At 43.5% G+C, this 19,323-nt stretch overlaps 1 protein-coding gene across 1 annotated transcript in view; it reads right to left on the bottom strand.

Annotated features, from left to right (window-relative positions):
• Positions 1 to 19,323, bottom strand: part of SCAPER (S-phase cyclin A-associated protein in the ER) — a 149,143-nt gene that overhangs the window by 58,943 nt on the left and 70,877 nt on the right. The gene's annotated exons all lie outside the window — the stretch shown is intronic.

Below are 19,323 nucleotides of genomic sequence, written 5' to 3'. Positions count from 1 at the left end.
TGAAACTTTAGGTAGCAAATTAAATACTTAGCATTTTTTAAATCAATATTTTTACATTTAAGGCAATTAATAGATTAACTTCTATCATCTTGACTTTATACTGGGCATACTCAGATCAACATTTTAGTATTATGTCATTTTAAGATACCAAGGTATAAACTCCAAGGTCTTAAATTTCACAGCAGCTTTGGAAAACCACACGTTCTGAAGACCCTGCTGTGTTCTCTTGGACACCTCTTACTCCTGACAGAAGTTTGCGATCGGAAAACTGAGCTCTGTAGATCGTCGGTCTCTACTCTTAAACACTTCCTTCTCTTTGATCTTCTGAGGTTTCACTATGGTATCAATTCATGTCTTTCTTCAATTCTCGGGAATTCTCAGGAGTTGGTGTCAAACACTAACTCCACTTCTCTCTGCATCCCCTCCTCCTGGAACTCCCAAATAAATGCATGGAACGAACCCCGAAGTCTACATTCTATGGTTCTTAACCGTTCTTTCACTCTTCCCATCTGTTTTCCTGCTGTCTGTTTTAAGTATATCCCTTAATATTAATTCTCAAGCTATGAATTCTCTCTCCACCTACTTGCAGTCTCTATTAAATATTGCTCAGTTTATTTTTAATTTCAAAACTGTATTTATTCCTAGATTTTAGTTCTTTTCATATTATCTATTATTTCCTCTGCCTATTTTTCATGCTTTCCTGTTTTTAAATGGATATTTTCACCTATCTCCTTAAGTATACGAAATATATTTCTTTAAAAATCTTTCTCAGATGATTTTATAAAATTTTATCTGCTATAAATTCTTATTCTATTTTTAAAAGTTGTTTCATGGCCGTCTTTCCTAGCATTGGACTTAGTGACGCCTGCAGTTTTGGTTCACAGCACATCTGGAGTTAGAGGTGCTCTGTCCTACACCGTCTGTCCCTCTGTGCCCCCTGGTCACTCCAGCCACACACATGGCTGGAGGCAGAGCTCCAGCAGGAACGCGGGGGCAGTTCAGACCCAGCTGTGGGGCTGGTAGGTGACGGGGACCTGTGACCTGTGCTCTGCTCCTCCAGGCCTGGAGCTTCCAGGAGCGGCTGGCAGTTCTCACTGAACCTCCTCTTAGGAGTGGGCCCCAGGTCGTGAACCTGGCTTCCGACGGGCACCTGGCCCCTTAGTCCGCAGGCGCCCAATCCTGGTTACCAGAGCAAGTATGGACGGGGAGTGGCACAGCATGCGGCTTCTGCCCTTTTCACCTCAAAGTCCTCTCCGTTCCATTTCGGGGCCACAGAAGTCCCAATTTTGTTTCTAACCGGGCTATATCCTTAGTTTTCTTTTTAAATACTTTTTACTGCCGTTAAGTCCTTGAAGCAGAATAGAGGTGTCAGCGCATGCGCTCACCACACCAGCATGACGTCTCCCCAGCCCAACGCCCTGTCTTTCCCCGGCTGACGTGACGGCTCTTCTGATTCTCACCGTCACTCTCACCGCTTTCATCTTTGCCTCTGAAGGCTCCTGTTCCTCTGCCAGAATCGGGGTCAGTAAACTCTTCCTTGGGGACCAGACGGTAAAGATTTTAGGTTTCCAGGCTGAGGCAAAGCCCAGGCTGTGATGTGCGCTGCAGCCATCGATCACGCAGAGGCCGTTCTGTTTGCCGGCCATTGAAAGCACGGCAGCGGGCCAGCCGTGTCCAGCGCTGTCGTCTGTCAATCTCTGCAGTAAACACTGCTCCTCCTCGGGGTTCTCTCCTCGGGTCTATCCTCTCCTCACTCCATAGACTGTTATCATTTCTACTGTTTCCCTGGCTGCAGCGAAGCTGAAGGTCCCAAACCTGCTTCTCAGCCCAGGTGTCTAAGCCCCCTGTCTTCACGGCTAACTTTCTACCAAGAGCTCATGCACCATTTGGATGGCCCACAAGCCTGCCAACGGAATTTGTTATTTTTCTCTTTTGTAAACCTGATCCGAAAGTCACCATCATCCCCTCCATTTTTAGCCTGTTTTCCTCAGGGGGCTGGAAAACACTCCCTACAACAAGGTGTCTTGCTCAGACTGAAACGTGGCTTTAGAGTTACGGCTACGAGAGTGCGAGAACGTCCCCACGCTCCCGACAGCCACTCGGGTACGCGTGCGGGCAAGCACGAGGCAGCGGACGAAGGCCCGTCTGCTCGGTCGGGGCGCTGCGCGATTAATGCCATGGACTCTGGCATCAAAGTGCTTTCGAAGCCTGTCCACCAGGGCTGGCTGTGGAACGAACCTCGGACAAGTGTCTCCGTTCACTCATTTGTAAACGAGGAAAGCAACAGGGTACAGAAGGGTTAGGTGTGTGGATCTATGTGAGGAGCTCGGGACGGGGACTGGCACAGATTGAGTGTTCACGCTGACGATCCGCCTGCACTGTTTTCTCGCGTTCCCAGTGTCTCCTGGCTCTGAGCAGTGGCGGCCGATGGCACACAGAGCGCTGCTGGCCTATCTGTCACCTTTGGTGACGTCACTGAACTGCGGACGGCTGTGTCCACGCTCTTCTCCCAGCGGATGCCTGCTCCTTGGCCCCGGGCGCGGCAGGAAAATACCGGCCTGCACTTTACCCGGAGCCACAGCACCAGCTCTTCTTACAGAGCAAGCTCTCCCACCTGGCACCCTCCAGGCACCGGGGTCTCCTTGTCCTCACTCCAAGTCTTACTGACCCGTGAGCTTCGGTCTAACTTCAGTAAAAGGAGGCACTCGGAGGGCAGACAGAGTGGAAAAGGTGCTTTGGAAACCACGAAGCAGCCTGCCAACACAGGCATCAGTCCTATCGCCCTTACAGGATGGAGGACGGGGCACCTGCTCGAAGTTCCCACCGACTTCTGTGCTTCTGCCGGCGGAAAACCGCCTATCGCACAGTCTGCTTTTCTATCACGGTGACTTGCGGCAAACAGAGGAAAACAAAACATTTAGCTCTCCGTGAAGGATGGAGGCATTTCTCCACATACCACACGGCCGGCTCTCTAGTCAATGACCAAGACGCCTGGGCCGCGACTCTTCCAGCAGGAGGGGCTCCCAGGGTGGCTCAGGCCACCAATGAGGGTCAATCAGCCCCCGGGCAGCCCCCCCCCCCAAACAGTCCTGCCACTCTCCCTCTCTCCAAGATCCCGCACTGGGGAGCGGGGAGAACCTCAGGACCCCTGCCTCCTGGAGAAGGAAGGGGAGGGGCCCTGTGGGAAGGGCACCCCGGGCAGAAGCTGAGGCATCTCATTTCCATGCTGCTCTCCCCATCAGAGAGATGACAAGTCATCAAGCCCATAACTCCTTTCCTTTGTTTACCTTTACTTTTCTCTTAACTGTGCAGGTGAATGTTGACTTTCATTCATCCATTTATCTATCACTCTTCATTTTCCCAGTAAGTTTCTTGAGGGCCTGCCCCACTCACCGTACCCGCTAAGGCCCCAAGGACTGAATTAATCCTAGGTTTTCTAAAGAAATGCCTGGTGAAGGGAACAGCAGACAGAGAATTAGAGGACGTGGGGGCCTAGACAGAGCCAGCTCACAGGTGGCGCAGAAAGGACAGGGTGCAGGCGGGACGGGGACCCGTTCTCACCAACAGTGAGGCTGCCCTCAGGAGGCGGGAGGCAGGAGGCCATGAACGCTGGGGGTCTCGAGCAGGAAGGTTGTGTCTTACATTAAATGACTCAACGTTTGTGCAGCACCTACCTAGGTATGCACACACCTTAAGCTGTATTACATTCATTCATAGACGCCCCCCCCCCACCCCCCCCGCTCAATAAAAGACCGTGTGAAGCCCTGGAATGGAGAGACAGGCTTCACTTGGCCGGACGCGCTAACGACCACAGGGCAAGCACAGGGCACTCCTGCTTTCTAAGAACTCCCCTGCGTACCTGACCTGGCCTGGAGCTGCGGGGAGAGCCTATCACCAGGAAACAGTCTACCCACGAGCTCCCGCATCTCACTCTGGAAGAGCAACGTTATCACTTCCGACGCTGGGATGGCGGCTTCTCAACCCCAGCCATCATCTATAAACACATTTTCTGAAAATACAATGGAGAGCAATACATGGCAACTGGCACAGAAATCCCGCGCTATTCATCTTCTCCTGCTGCAAGTGGTCACTACAGTGAGCAGCCTGACACTCTGCAGATGAAAATATAAACGCTGAGCCGCCTCCGTCCCGCTGAGGCCAACCATTTCTGACAGTCTCACAACGTGATAAATACCGTCTGTCCACAGCTCCCCTGTATTTGAAAGCTACGACAAACATTTTGCTGAAATGTAAACAACTGACATCATGACTGGTGAGGCAGTGGGCTGCAGATTTATCTAAAATCAAGAAAACAAAGATCTTGTTTGACACTAGATAAACCATTAGTGGTCACCAGGGGAGCAGCTCTGGGAGGTCATCGTGTTGTTTGTCATCAGTCTCCAAAGCACATGCACCAGAGATACGGCTGCAACGTAGTCGAGGCAAAAATAAGTCATATGAGAGACAAAAGATTAGAAACCTGTAGAGAAAGGGCAACACTTTCTCCTTAAAGGACAATTTCTAATTGGAACAGAATTTTAAAATGTTAAGCTTAACTTCTGTGTGTTTTTTTCTCTTAATTATTTTAAGTGGCAAAGTTTGGAATAAAACGTATCACTCCAATCCCATTCTTTCATGTCCTCAACACTATGGGACGTGACTGCCATGGTCTCTTTGCACAGCTTTCCTGAAAAGGTGCACAATCGTTTATTCAAGTCCAGTCCGGGTCTTTGGAAGACGTGAAGTTATCTTTTAATTAAGAAGGCACTGCAGAACAAATTCTATTACTTTATAATTATAAATTATACAATTAAATTACTTTATATTTATAGATTATTATGTTAGAATCTTGCTGGCTGAATTTTTATGACAGTCTAGAACTGTTTACAGTTCCTACATTTACATTCCTGGGCCTCATATACTGAGAGCTTAATGATGACTTGTGACATGAAGGACAGATAATTAATTTATTATTTTCTACATATGTAAATAAGTGATTACAAAATGGGAGGGAGGTCATTTTGAAACATGGCAACAAATATATTAAATCAGAGGACCTGGTTTCTTACAGTCCATAATAAATATCAATGACATTATTTTATACATTTTATAGGAGGCAATGCACACTAACTACACTATGTGAGAAATGAAAGTCTTAACTTTTTCCATTGAATTTACTATGACCTTCTTTGTCATTCTGCCAACATTCTGATTACGTAAAATACATCGCAAAGACCTTTTCTGAAGACTGGAGAAGGGAGATCTACTATACAAATGAAAATAAGAATCATTTTATTTTGAACATTTTCAGCCACAATAGAAACTGACCTCGCTTCAATCATATTGTATCATTACATTTTACTTCAAAAACCACTAGATTCACTCTGTGAAACGCGCAATTACAAAATCAACGACAAAAGCATGAACTTGTACACCTAGCTTCGCTCTTGCCACTGGCAGCTCAGTGTTGTTTTTCAGAGCTATGTGAGGCCCTCTACAGTGTCTTCTAACACCACCAGGCCTGCCCCCGAACACCCCCACCAGGAGAAGAGAACGCTCAGCAACTCCAGGCAGGCACAGCCTCTTGCTACGTGTTCCTGGACCCCAGGCGCACCTCCTGCCTCCCAGGTGGAGCGGGCCTCGGGCTTTACCTGACGCCTCTGCGTGCCTCCCGTTAGGGTGCTCAGCTCCATTTCTACACCTCTGACCCCACGCAGACTGGAACAGCTCATGTAAACCCTTCACAGTCCTAGTTGGCTCACCCTGAGGCCAGGCTACTCTAACTCTTCTCACCAGCTGTCCTGGCCCAGCGTCCACGGTGACTTTGGCTTTAACCTCCGGTGTGCAGCTGAACAGTCCAGCTACCATCCTATGAAAGGAAGTCCACACCTCCATGAACCATCTGCTGGCTTAATCTAGTGGCCCCTGTAGGCAGAAACGTCTTCCTAACACGGTCTGCGACGTTGTGCATTATGGCCCATTTCTCATTCTCAAAGGAAGTAGAAGAATGTATCTCACACCTTTTCATAAAAACCTTTTGTACATACAAACACCGTTAGCTTTCTCTTTATCCTTTTCCTGGCTGGCTGAACAATCTCACCCATTCATTAATTTTGTGGTTTCTTCAGTAAGTCTTTACTGAGTACCTAGTAGGACGTCCGACCCTGGGCTTACTGCTAGGGACAGACACAAAAGGATCCTCAAAGACTCCACAATCCAACGAGAAGGCAAACTAGCAAAGGAACTGTTTGGCAGAGCGATGCCTCTCAGCCCGGCTCCAAATGACTGGTGGAGGGTTTTAGTTAGGCAGCCTGTGGGGGTCCCAAAGCATCTTTTTCTTTTTTAATTTTTATATTTAAAAAATGTGAAGCGCAACAAAAACGGAGACAGAATCACGCAGTCATCGCGTTTACTTTCGAAAAACCGTAAGCGATGCCGAGGCACAGGGTGGACGCAGACAACATCCTACCCGACAGCAGATGCCGGAAAGGGAACCACGGGCAGTGGGCACGGAGGAAGGGCGGCGTCCGAGGAGAAGGGTGGCTGCTCAGGAAGCCCTAGAGGACAGGACACATGCGAGCCCTTTAATAATGGAGTCTCCCATCGTTCACTCTGCTACAGAGATCTCCCGTCAGAAACACAGGGACCTGGTGCGTTCTCACTGCCACAGCCCTTCCCCCTCCAGCATCCTTCCCACGGCTGGGCTGGGCTTCCGTGTGCAGAGGTGACCACAGCCCTGTCCTTCGCCCCTCAGCTGAGCGCACTTCACCCTAAACCAGGAGGAACCTCAAAAGACAAGCAAAGAGGAGTGGCTCCCCGAAGGCGGGATGCAACGTGCATTTTGTAATTCTGCTTCTAAAACGTGTCCTGCCTGTGCCCAGCGAGACCTGCAGGTCACTTTTATTCCAGAGTTTGCTGTTCACTAATATTTTCCGGTCAGACTCTGGGCTTTTCCTGTTTGGAAGTGCCAGGCCAAAAGCATCATCCTGTGGGGTGGAGTATGTGAAAATTCAAGGTGACCCATAATTAAGAGCGTTACCAAACAGACATCTGCAGAAACCATGGCTTAGAAAGCTGGTGTGTGTGTGTCTGTCTCGTTTGTGTCTGAACACCACCTGTAAGGGTAGAGACCAAGGCAGGTCTTACCCGGCGCTGCGAGAACATGCACAGCAGGGACAGTCGGTGGGCGGGGCCACGGTGTCCTCTAGGGGCTCAGGAAACCCCCATTCCATCCACATCGCCAGCGCCTTCACAGACTTGCAGCATCAGCACGTTTCAATCACACATTTCACAGAGGATGAGCGAGTTGGCTAAATGTCTGTGAAGTTACTTAACTTCTAACATTCTCCTCCAATAATTTGTAAAACTAGAAAAGCACCTTGTAGGCTCAATATATATACTTAATGAATAAGTTTTACAAGCCATTCTGAAAGTTTACGTCATGAAACAAAAATATATTTCATATACTACAGATACTACCTCTGTATTTTGCCAGAATGTTTTAACTTATTGTGTGAATATATGGCATTGAAATACTAAATATCTCACTCATGCAGTAAACTTACTATGTCAAATGAAAATTTCTTAAATTTTTTTTGAATCTTTGCCACTTATGGTGTGACCTTGGCCAAGTTAGTGAATCTCTGTGTGTCTTCATACCCTTATTCGCAAAACGGGGATAACGTTACAAAATTACTATGATGAGTTAACAAGATTAGAAAGTGTTACAAGAATAAATGCTCAATAAATTCTAGGGGTTTGATGTTGTTGTTCACTGACAAACATTTCCCAGCTTTAAAATGCATTATGGATCGATAATGCATAATGTTGGCAAGGAGGAATGGGAAATGCTTGCAAACCAGACAGGCATATGAATTAATACAGTACAAAGCCCTTTCATCTGCACCTGACCTCCACTTAGCCAAGACGATGGTTTAAGGGACACCCTTCATCTCCTCTATAAAACACACAGACTGATGCCTACATCCCAGTGAACATTCTTATTCTTGCCTCTGAGTATTGCATCTTTTCCCAAACAATTATATGTCAATTGATTCTTTACTATATTATGTAATTTAAATTAATGTCAAGTAAACTAATGACATACTAGGAAAAAAGTTCCTATGCAAATGAAGTTGAATGCTTCAGAAAGATTCAATAACAGCAGATGTTATACAAAACTGCCTGCAAATTAGGTGTGAGACAAGTGAAAAAACTGGGGGTGGGGGGGCGCCTGTAAAAATCTAGAGGATTGATTCTCAGTTGTTATTTCTCAGAAAAGGGGCTAGGAGGGGGAAATGAGGGGCTTTCACTAATTCTATTATATATTTCTGTATTGCTGAATTTTGTTTTTAACAATGAACATATATTATAGTAATTTAAAAAATACTTTGTAAACCTAAAGTCCCCCAAACAGAGAAATAGCCCAATGAATTACAGCACTCTCATATGATAGAATATGGTGTGGTCCTTAAGTCATGTTCACAATAAATGAGAAAACGTTTGTGCTGCACTTTTTCTACAGCACACATTACTCTAACAGACCGACAATGTTTGTTTAAAATATTCAAATATATATTTTTTGAAACACTGGTAGTTGCGATTCTGAAAGTCTTAAGTGAAAAGGAGCTGCTGTAATCAACTTTATTTTTCCTAAGAACATTCTGTATCTACCCCAGGCCACCGGCAGAGGAAAATCAATGCAACCAACTCATACATATGGGAGACTTGTATAGATTTGCTCCTTCTCCCCTCCCCCCCACGATGGTATCTATTTGCTCTCTTAGGGAATTCAATTAGCAATATGCGTCTCCTCCTCTGTCAGTGATGGACTCCATGGAGACTTTCCTGGCCACCTGGAGACATGTCGGACGGGCTTACTGATTCCCTGACCTGCTAGTTAACAGGAGAATTACTGCCCACGCCCATAAATGACTCCATATGCTTCTTGTCATAAACACAGTGGCAGCTCCTGAAATCAATCTTTCATGACCTTATTGATTAGGACATTTAGAAATAATGAGACTTCACTGGTGGCAGAGTAATGCTTGAAAAAAGAAAAAAATACTCCAGTGAGGGCTTGCCTATTAACACGGCCAAATCTATCTTCTGACTGCCCTTTTCCTAATCCAGACATTCACCTAGAAACATACGTGATAAAAACTTAATCCTTGGTTCATGTGCTTGTTCTTAATGCTTGCTGGTAAGGCATTTAGGTGAACAAAATAAATAGATTCAAAACATTTTTTGGGTAATCAAAGTACAGAGTCAGTTCACCAGCTAAGACTGAGAATTATAATATGCATTGGAAAGCTTAAGAGAGACCTTATGGGACACACTGTGTGGTCATTCAACAAAGAAATATTAAAACAGGATTCCCAAGTTTATGATTATTTCATATTTATATTAAATGTTTAATTATAAAGAAATAAAAATAATGTTTTCACCATTTTCCTACCCTGTAAGTATGTAATTTACACCTGGGCTTTTCTGAGAGTGATTATAAATAAAACTGTTTAGGAAAAGTCTAAACATTCTAGAAGAGAGAAGCTTGAAAAACTGTCTCACGCATCTGAGTGTCTGCTTATAGGGTCCGCATGTATGACGTGTGTGAAGCAAACATCACATAACTGTAGAGGCAGCCAGGACCCTGAAGATGCTCCAATCCAATCTACTTCTTGTATTATAAAGAAATCGTAATCCAGGGGAGTGACTTGCCTAGGAATACACCTAAACAGAGCCAGGATTAGGATCCAGACTCATCTGATGTGTTTTACAATTTTCCACAAAGTGAGAGGGGTAGGTAGAGCTTATCTGGTTAAAGATAAAGAATTTCGCTTTTTTAAAAAACCCTCTATATAAGTCTCTAAGACAGAGTTAGGACACAGCCACGTTTTATTTAAAATGTGGGCTCATAGACAAGGATCGCACCCTCTGCACGTGGCAAGGTACTCAATAAAAACAGGCATTTTCCTGGGGCAATGAATCTGCCTCTTGGTTTGTAACACCCTAACTCCACAGACCATATCGATCTCAAAATGGAACGCTTTTAGTTGCTATGTACACAGAAAAATTTATATATGCTGTAAACTCAGTGCATTTTAACTACAAAGATATGAAGTTGAATTACACTCCAAATAGAACTCGTGTAAACAAAATATTCACATCAATTGTTCCGATGCTTAAACAAACTGCACCCTAACGTGTCTATCACTCATAAAACAGCATTTCACTGTGTTTCAGGTTAGAAAATCGGTTTGAATGGACACGAAATGCATTTTCCCTCCTTTAAAATGGGGAGCAGCTCCCGGTGAGCATTCCCTGCGGAGCCGTTGTCTCCGGAGGGGCTCCTGGTGGTCAGAGGGGCTCTCAGTGCGGACACGGCCGCACCTGCGGGGCGCACTGCGGGGCGCACTGGGGACTGTGATTTACCAGCTGCTCTAAGAAAACAGCTAGAGAAACGGAGGATGTATTGAGTAAGGAGGATAAAAATAAGAGGTCCTTAGGACTGAATGTTTTCCATCTCCTCTCAACTGAAGAATCCCAGCTGAAAATAAGAGAAGAGCAAATGAAACCCGAGGGCTAGGGAACAGGCAGCGTGTCTAGCGGACCCGAGCCCAAGGAACTGAACAGTCAGGCGGGGCAGCTCTCGGGGACCCCTGCTTGTTCTTTAAGTCGGGGCCTGCACCACATGGCCACCAACCGCCCTTCACAAAGCTGGGGGGTGGGGGGGAAGTTTCTACGTTTCTGCCTTCCACAGTGTCTGCTGGAATTCTGCAACAGGAAAACAGCAGAGCAAGCTTTGCTCTAGCTACCACATGTCACGTGACATGACCACTCTGAATTCATTTCAAATTATGAACGCAGTCAGCTATGTGGTTTGCTTATTCGGGTTCAAGAGATTCACAGCTGAATCTCTATTAAATTTGGCAGGATGCTAAAAACTCATGAAAGGCAACTGGAAAAACTCCATGTCCAATCCATCTGCTTAAACTGTTTACTTATAGAACAGCACACAATGTCTCATGTTTCTGATAATCCACAGAATGCTTCTGGGATGCTGTTCCTATTCAAACTTAAAGGTAATGCTGATCATTACAGAGTAATGAGAAAAGTCAATGAAACGCATATCATGCTCACGTGGAACAAATTTAAAACCATGGCAAGAATGAAAAAAATGCTGTGCATGTACAAGAACGCTTAGAAACTCTTACTTGAAATAATTAAACATTTCTGCAAGAAAAGGGCCTTTGGAGAAGACACTGCTTGATTTTTCCTTACATTTTTAAATGTATATCATTGTGAAATATAAACAGAAAAGTCAGAAAAAAATAGAAAAAATTTAAGTACAATTTAAAGAATAGTAACTTGAACACTGCAATTGCCATCTGATGAAGAAAAAGACGGGAAGCACTCAGGAAGCCACCTCTGAATCATCATTCTCCTGGTTTTCACGGGAAGTACTTTTGTATCTTCTTTACAGTTTTAGTTGAGTCTAAGACAATACGGCACTTTTGCCTGTTCCTAAAATTTACATAACTGGACCTGTAACAGTATATGTGTATGTCGTGGTTTTGTATTTGTTCTGCTCCCTTACCACTGTCAGATACATCCATGCTATTACCCACAGCAGTAATTTGTTTTTGGTTGAATAATATTCCATTATATGGACACACCATGATTCATATATTTGGCTGCTGGTGGATACCTGGGCTATTTTCCATGTTTGGTCGTTATAGACAAGGCTGCTGTTACACATTTGTGTATGCGTCTCCTGGTGGACACGTGCAGTGGCTCCTCTAGACTGCAGCGGTCGCCAACTGGTGGTCCGTGAGGTCCGAAAGGTTGGCGACCGCTGGTTTAAGGAAACCTCGGAGCAGCGGTCGCCAACCGGTCGCCGGCAACTTCAGCTGTAATAGGAAACTGCTTCCTAACGCGGCGGCACAGCTTCCACGGTCACCAACAGGTGAGCGTCCCCACTGCGTGGGTCTCAGCCAGCGCTTGGGGTCTCGGTCTTTCATTCCTGCCTCTCGGGCCGGCGAAGCACAGGATCACACTGAGATTTTAATTTGAAATTTTTCTGATTATTAAACAGATTCTCTTTGCATTTATTTACTGTCTACTCGGATTTCTTCTTTTGGAATACTTATTCTCTTGACCATTTCATACTGGATTGCTTTCCCCCCCATTAAATTGTAGGAGCTCTTTCTATGCTCTGGATACCACTGCTTCCTGGGTAATAAATATAAAGATCTTCTCCCATCCTGTTTTTTGCCTTTTTATTATTTTCCTGGTATCTTTTGATGAATACAAATTTCTATTTTTATGCAAATTTCTCAACACTTTCCTTTATGGTTAATGTCTTTTGTGTCCCTTTCTTGCCCAGACAAAACCTCAAAGTCAAGGTATTTTTCTATGTTATCTTTTTTAAAAAATGAACTCAAAATGTATTAAAGATCTAACATAAGGCCCTAACCAGTTTGGCTCAGTGGATAGAGCATTGGTCTGCGGACTGAAGGGTCCCAGGTTTGATTCTGGTCAAGGGCATGTACCTTGGTTTGCGGGCACATCCCCAGTAGAGGGTGTGCAAGAGGCAGCTGATTGATGTTTCTCTCTCATCAATGTTTCTAACTCTGTATCCCTTTCCCTTCCTCTCTGTAAAAAATCAATAAAATATATTAAAAAAAAAAAGATCCAACATAAGAACTAAAACTATAAAACTAGAAGAAAACACAGGGGGAAAGCTTCATGACATTGTACGTGGCAATGATTTCTTGGCTGTAACACCAAAAGCACAAGCATAAAGACCAAAAATAGACAAATGAGACTACATCAAACTTAAAAACTTTCGTGCATCAAAGGTCTATGTTATCTTCTAAAGTTTGTTTTCTCTTTTTACATTTAGGTCTACCAGGAATTAATTTTGTGTTTATGACATGAGGTAAGGTCAAGTTTCAGTTTCTAAAAATAAGGATATTCAATCACACACCACACTTTTCCCGCCTCCTTTCCCACAGACACATAAACAAGTGCCTCACACGTGGTGCACGAAGCATACACACGTGGGTAGGACCACTTATGAATTCATTCTGTTCCGTTTGTCTTTTTTTCCACCTTTGTATCTAAATTACTGCAGCTTTATAATGTTTGATATCTGGTAGAACAAATCCTCCCATAGTATTCTTTTTAAACAGTGTCTTAGCATTACTGGTTCATCAGTGAATTCCATATTTTAATTTTAGAATCTCCATTTCAAATTCCACAAAATAAAATTTTAGTTTCGCCACGTAAAGGATTCCACAGGGCTCTCTCGTCCTCTGCCATTGGTGCGTGAAGCTGACTCTTCCTCACCGTGTTTTCTCGCACGACTTTCAGAATCAAGAGTTTCCTGGCCAGGAAACAAAAGTAGCATCGGCCCATCCCCGGTGGATTCGGATGAAAACGGGTAATAAAATCAGGAACGACTCCAAGAGGAGACGCTGGAGAAGCAGCAGGCTGGGCCGATGGGGAACTGGACTGGAGATGGTGCACGTGTTTGTGTATATCCGGTTGCCTGCATCTTACCATGTCACTGGAAAGATCACTGCCATCTGGAGAGCTGGGAGTGTTTTATTGGGCGTCTACTGGAAAATGGCATTTCTCTGTTAATACTTTTCTGTACTAGTATTTTGGTTCAGTAATAAATTTGTGAGACTTGGGGCTGCACTGAACTATAAATCAGTTGGGGAAGAAAAGAAGTATTTATTTACTGTAGTGAGTTTTCCAGTCCATGAGCAGGGAGTTTTACTTCTAGATACTAAATACTTTGACATTATGAATACAAGCGATTTTATTTACTATCCTTGTATCTAGCAACCTTGTTAAAGTTACTTACTAGTTTTATGCTAGCTATACATTTTTTCAGGTACAATTTTTCAGATTAAGGAAATTTCATTGGGTTCCTAGTTTCCTACTATGAACTGATTTGATACTGATCTTACTAAATGCTTTTGCTGCATTTTCTGAGATGACCATATGCTTTCTTTTCTTCTTTGAATAGATGTAAAAAGCTATGATTGATTTTCCAATGTTAAACCAATCTTAAATATCTTGAATAAACCCAACGCTGTTGGGATACATTCCTTTTATACAATGCATGATTTGGTTTGCAAAAACTTTGTTTAGAAATTCTGAATCCAAGTTTATGAGTTAGTCTAGCTTTTAATTTTATTTTCTCCAGTTTCAGTATGATTAATTTTATTTTCTCCAGTTTCAGTCTGCAGTTTCACTATTTTCTCTGCTAGGGTTTCATTGGGCTTCTTGAAACTGTGGGAAAGTTCTACGTGATAATCACTTCAAATACTTTTCTGCCCTATTACCTTCTTCTTACCCCTTCTGAACAATTTTACATAAACTAGGTCTTTTCACTATATATTAATGCCTCTTACAGTCTTTTCTGAATTTTCCAACCTTCTTTTCTCCACGTTTCAGTCTGAATTCTTTCATTTTTGTTTTTAATTTTCTTTTATTTTTTATTTTACTTATGGGAACACTGGTTTACAACATTATGTAACTTTCAGGTATACAACATTATAATCCAACAGTGTATTACACTGCACTCACCTCCAAAAGCCTAGTTTCCATCTGTTATTACATAATTGACCTTCTTTACCCATTTTGGATTCCTTCTTATGGCCTGCTTTACAGCTCACTATTTCTCTCTTCAGCTGTTTATTCTACTGTTGTCTCACATATTTTTTTCTTAATTTTGATTACAAAATGTTCAGTTTTCAGATTTCTGTTTTCTTTCAAATGTGCTTTCACTTAAAAAAACACACCACAATGAATACTTATATTTTTGAACTTAGTAGGCAGAGTTCTGGAGACCTGTTGGTCAATTTTTATTGATTTTTTATCCTCGATGTCTTGTCCCGTTATCTGCCTAATTACCTTTCTCTGTCAAACACTGTATCTGAAGACGGTTTTGAGGCTCAGGTTGATAGTCCCTTCCTCCAGAGTAGCGTTCCCATTGGCTTCTGCTACGCACCTGGAGTATCAGGAACTCAAGGTCACCTCACGCTCCTCAGTGACTGGCGTTTCCCAGCACCGGGGGACGTGAAGCTGAGCTGCAGGCTGGGCCGTGACTGGCACGTTCCTGATGAACCCTCTCCTGGCACATTCCTATGACACAGGAACTCAGATCTTAGAGTTTCTGCGAAATCCCTGGCCTCCAACAGTTTCCCCCCAAGCGCCACAATAATGTTCTTATCCACCACTTTCGGATCCAATCGCACTCAACCCTGAAATGCCATCCTCGCAGCTCTTGGCCCAGTAATTCTGCACAGCCTAGTTAGCAACTCAGTTCTATCTATATTTTGTCTAGCTTGATTAATGCGCATCAGTGGGAGGACTGTTCTAAATTACCTGCTCTGTTACTACAGGTAGGTCCGTAATGATAGGTATTTTAAGTTGATCTTTTATTTCCTTAAAAGATAAAAAAATATATAATTTTAGGCTCTGCGACTAATATTTATAAGGCCCTGCAGTTCCAATTTCTGCCTGCTCTTACTCATAATGAATTCTGTGCTTATTTTTTGTTTTGTATTTTATTGATTTCAGAGAGGGAGAGAGAGAGAGAGAAACGTCAACGAGAGAGAATCACTGATCAGCTGCCTCCTGCATGCCCCTACTGGGGATTGAGCACGCAACCTGGGCAAGTGCCCTGACTTGGAATCGAACTGTGACCTCTTGGTTCATAGATTGATGTTCAACCACCAAGTCACACTGTGTAAAATGATTTGAGAAGAGCCCTAGCTGGTTTGGCTCGTGGACAGTGTGTCAGCTTGTGGACTGGAGGGTCCCAGGTTTGATTCTGGTCAAGGGCATGTACCTCGGTGGCAGGCCCCTCCCTGGCCCAGGCCCTGGTCAGGGTGCGTGCAGGAGGCAACCAATTGATGCACTTCTCTCACATGGATGTTTCTGTCCTTCCCTCTCTCTTCCACTCTCCCTAAAATCAATGGAAAATTATCCTCGGGTGAGGATTAAAAAAAAAATGATTTGAGAAGTTATCTGAGGCCTAGAATAAAGGTGTTTTCTTCCAATGGGGACTTGAATATCCTTGTCAGCTTCCTAGGCACATCACTGCTCAATCAGGCAGTACTTTAAACTCAACGCAGCATCTGAAATAATACAGCGATATGAACCTAACCTGGGGTGAGTTACGGCTCCTTACTCTGCGATGCCAAGCGTGTCCGTGGGTAAGTCGGGGAGAAGGCTCTGGTGTCCTCTCTTTGTGAAAGGAAAACCTATTAGATTTCATCTCGTGGGCATTACTGCTGTCCCCTCACCCATGAGGCCTACAAGTCCTAACTCACATTTGCCGAACGCTCTTAGGGAATGCAGTTATAAGCACAATTTTCACAATTCTTGCTTTTTCTTTAACCTGGTAATTATTTAATTTCTTCTCAGCTCTTTGACGCTTTTAAGAAAATTAATTTTTGCAGCATTTTTAGATGTTTTTGTTTGTAGAGTTGGTGCAAAGCCTACACCACCATATTTCTTACAGGTGGCTGAAGTTTGCTAAAAGGTGTAACAAACACAACAGTTTACAAACTTTTTCTTTCTGGACAGACCCACAGAACTCAAAGGGCCGGAAGGAAGCTAGGCTTCCTCAGTGTCCTGACCTCTGCTGCTATACGAGTGTTTCTGCGCATCAGCAGTTTAACCCATTTTCTCTAAGGCAGCTCTCAGAACTTCCTGAACGTTACCCAGGAAAACTGCCTCCAGCAACAAGAGTAGGCATCAGGTGCTGAGGTCTAAGTGAAGAGGTGAAGCCCTCACGCTGCCCACACCCCACTGGTCACTGCCAGGTGCCTTCAAATCCTTCACTGGGTACTGGACTGGACTCTGCCTCTAATGATTTTGGAACCCCAGGCAGTTTTCCAAACAAAAGGAAGTGGTTACTTACAACCCTAAGCTGAAATCATGAATGCCACTTGCTGAATTTCACAGAAATGCCAGTATAACTCTCCCAACAAAATCCACATGAAGTGAGTCTGCCTGGGCGAGGTAAAAAGGGTTTTAGTTATAAAATAAGGAAGGGCCTGACTGTGGGTTCGTTCAGACCACGTGGTGGCCCTGCAGCGAATACTCTGAGGACAGCTTTGCAGCAACGTTTCCGATACAGGCCATTTAGACTGGGAGCCAGACGACATTTTTCTCCCCAAAATTATAAGGAATCAGTGGTATTCCAGTAAATTGCCCCTTTGTGAATGAAATAACTTTCCTTAGATTTTCATCATGAATACCCTCCTTATAAAGGTTATTTTACTTTTTCCTCAAAAATTCTGTGATTACTTCGATCTAAAACAATATTCATGAGATAAGGTGTACACAGTGGTATTTTCAAGCAATTGCCCTTAGTCCAAAGTGTAAGTGCCCTTCATAAAACCCTTTATAGTTATTTTACGATAACTATGGGGATTTTTCCAGGGCACAGCAAACCTCCAACACCACGTCTGACATCGACCGGGTCCTGAACCCCGTCCCTCAGCGTGGAGCCTGTGGTTCTGCCCGTGCCACGGCCCAACGCTGTCTCCGCTCCACACAGGACCATTGTCTGCGGCCAAACGCAGCTGAGCACACCTTGTAAGTAATTGGTCCTAATTCCAGCCCCGGGCAGACGTCGTGACCAGACCAGCCGCCGTGTCACCTGGGAACTTGCTAGAAATATAAAACCTTGGAACCCACCCCATATCCACTGCACCAGAGAGCCCAGGGCAGCCCAGCACTGTGGTAACCAGTCCTCTAGGCGATTCGGACACAGACTGGAGTCTGGGCTCTGGCTCCAGAGACAGTCTCATGTATTTGCTCTGATACAGGAATGTGCAAGCACCCCTGTCTCTCTCTCTCTCTCTCTCTCTCTCTCTCTCTCTCTCTCTCTCACACACACACACACACACACACACACACACACATCCAATTCCTGAAAACAAATGTTCATGCCAGGAGAATGGATTAAAAAACTGTAGTATTAACACAATGAAGTATTCACTGTATAACAGAGAAAATAAGTGCAAAACATCTATAACTTATAAACTTAAAAAAGCTTAGAACCATAATTGTGAATGTTATAATCCACAAAGGTCTAGAGTATATTTTATAAAGGTCAAGTATAAGCAAGACTAAGTAATATATTATTTAACAATACATTTATGTGATGAAACAATAAACCTATTTTTAAAAAACAAAGAAAAACCACCCCTTTAATTCTATGCAGTGTTTGCCCGGAGGGAGCCGAAGTGGGTGTGAGGCAGGATCACACCAGGAATAGTCCACTTCTTACGTTGGGGTGGTGAGTTCACAGTTGCTGGTTGCACTTAAGTTACTTTTATCACTACAGTCTTTTTAAAGTATAAAATGTTATATAATAAATTTAAACCCAGAAAATAAGAAAAAATATATGCCCATTACTTTAAATTAGGAAAATTAGAAACTACCTAAGATATAAATTGTGTAAACCGTGACACATTTTTTGGTTAAAAAAAATGTTAAAGACATGAGAAATTATTCATGATAAAAATTTGACATAAAAATTTTTAAAAACATGTATAGTAAAAGGATTAGAAAAAAATATAATGAACTGTCAACAGTGGGCATTACAGGGAGTTTTATTTCTTTGTACATTTAAAATTTTCTATAGTGAATACTAAAGACTTGTAAAATTATTAAGGACTAGAGGCCTGTTGCATGAAGAGATCCGTGTAATAGGCCTTCCCTTCCCCTGGCTGCCGGCACCGGTTTTCCTCCGGCACCCGGGACCCAGGCCTTCGCTCTGGCCGGAGCCTTCAGTCTTTACTCCAACACTTCGTACCTACGTATGCAAATTAACCGCCATCTTTGTTGGGTTAATTTGCATACTCTCCTGATTGGCTGGTGAGCATCGCGGAGGGACGGTCAATTTACATGTTTGTCTATTCTTAGGTAAGATATTTTCAACTGTCATTGAAACATTTAATGATTGTAAGTCATTAAAGAAAACAGCCAAATCTTCTGCTGGTAGAGGAAAATTGGTGTTTTGTGAAAATTTATGATCTATGAGCTTTATGACTCAAAGCTGTATATTTTCTGCGATAAAATTGTATGTCTTTATTGATATGATTCCATTTAAAATAATTTCATTTTGTTTATGTGGAGAAAAATATGACTGAGGAAATCATGACCTAAGGAACATTTTTTGTTATTTAGGACTTCAATTAAAACAACTGGAAAAAGGTCAACTCAATTAAGAACAAAAGGAAATCATCCGTCAACGGAAGGCTGACTGGCTTTTGGAAACACAATAGA

The sequence above is a fragment of the Myotis davidii genome, unplaced genomic scaffold, assembly GCF_000327345.1.
Source record: "Myotis davidii unplaced genomic scaffold, ASM32734v1 scaffold1622, whole genome shotgun sequence".
NCBI lineage: Eukaryota > Metazoa > Chordata > Mammalia > Chiroptera > Vespertilionidae > Myotis > Myotis davidii.
The sequence above is the reverse complement of the archived record's forward strand: the minus strand, read 5'-3'. Positions and strand labels throughout refer to the sequence as shown.